The sequence below is a fragment of the Triticum dicoccoides genome, chromosome 6A (assembly GCF_002162155.2).
Source record: "Triticum dicoccoides isolate Atlit2015 ecotype Zavitan chromosome 6A, WEW_v2.0, whole genome shotgun sequence".
In the NCBI taxonomy this organism is placed as follows: domain Eukaryota; kingdom Viridiplantae; phylum Streptophyta; class Magnoliopsida; order Poales; family Poaceae; genus Triticum; species Triticum dicoccoides.
The window spans coordinates 566,161,656-566,163,105 of record NC_041390.1 but is presented as its reverse complement, the minus strand read 5'-3'; positions in this window follow the sequence as shown (position 1 = coordinate 566,163,105).

The window sequence follows — 1,450 nt, the reverse complement described above, 5'->3', positions numbered from 1 at the left end:
ACGATCGAATGCATGGGATAGTACTCTAATTGCCAAGGTGATCAAGAAGGATACTATCTCTCCTGGTGTGTTCGGCAAATTATAAGTGAGTTCTTTTTTGTTTTTTTTTCAACAGTGTCTTCCTTCTATGTTTTTTTGATGTCTGGTCACTCTTTTTGGAAATTGCACAGAAAACTGTCATCAGTTGGCACAACAATGCATGTAGTTGCACAGATTGTAGCTTTAAGTTTGGCAATCTACACACATGTTCATTTTAAATTGGCACACCATCTTTTTTAAGTTGCACAGTTTTACTAATCTTCTTACACAGATGTGTTGCATCAGTTGGTAGAAACTTTTTTTAGGTGCCATGTCTGTTGCACAGTTTTTGTGTCTTTGTTCAGTTGCATATATGTATAGTTGAATTTGTCTACCCCAGTATCTTGTTGTAGTTGCACAGGTTGTAATGTGTGGTTTCGTTCAACACACAAATCTATTTTTGATAATCTTTGTTATTTTCTGTTTCTCTTTTTTTCACATCAGCTTAAAGAGGAGTGTAGAGGCACGGAGCAGACACCACTGTTTGGTGGAATTTTGCAAGCTGGAGCATTCGTGGCATCCAAGTTACCAATAACCTACAATCCGCAGGTTAGTGTTTTGCATACAGAAACTTGTACCACTTACCAAATTTTTTCTATTGGCTGGGATGTATGTTCAGTTGGACATGTATAACTTTTATAGTTGCGAGAATACAGAATTCAGTTGGCTGTGATGTATGTTCAGTTGCACATATAAGCTTTTGTAGTTGCACATGTTCTTTTGGACAGTCAAAGTGTTCATTTACAACCATTGTCATCAACTTTTGGCAGAATGCATGTTTTTTAGTTTGTGACACAGTGCATGTGTAGTTGGCTAGAATCATGTTTTTAGTTGGCCAGAGTGTGTATTAGTCATTTTTGCTTATCACATCATGGTCAGTTATAGACATTTTTACTTTTTATTTTTTTTCTAACTGAATCAGTACCGAATCTTTTTGTGTTGATGCAGGAAAAGGCGAAGATTGCGAAAGTGGTCAATGAGCTGTGCAAGGCTGTAACCGAACAGGTTGGCACCTTCATTGAAGCAGTTGCCAAGATCGATGACGAGGAACCAGATATTGATCCTTATGTACAGCAGCCATCAATGCAAACTGGGGCGTCACACTGTGCTCCAAAAAGAAAGAGACGGGGGTCAACTATAGAGGAAGAAGAAGAGTTTGTTGAGGATGAGTCAGAAGAAGATGAGGAAATGGAAGTAGCGATAGATGCTGACGACGACGAGGACACAGATGCAGATGAATCAGAGGAGGAGGACAAGGATGAGGATGACAATGAAGAAGATGCAGAGGAGGAGGAGGATGAGGAAGAGGGAGATGAGTAGGAGGAGGAGGAGGAGGAGGACAAACAAGAAGAGGACAAAGGAGAGGAGGAGG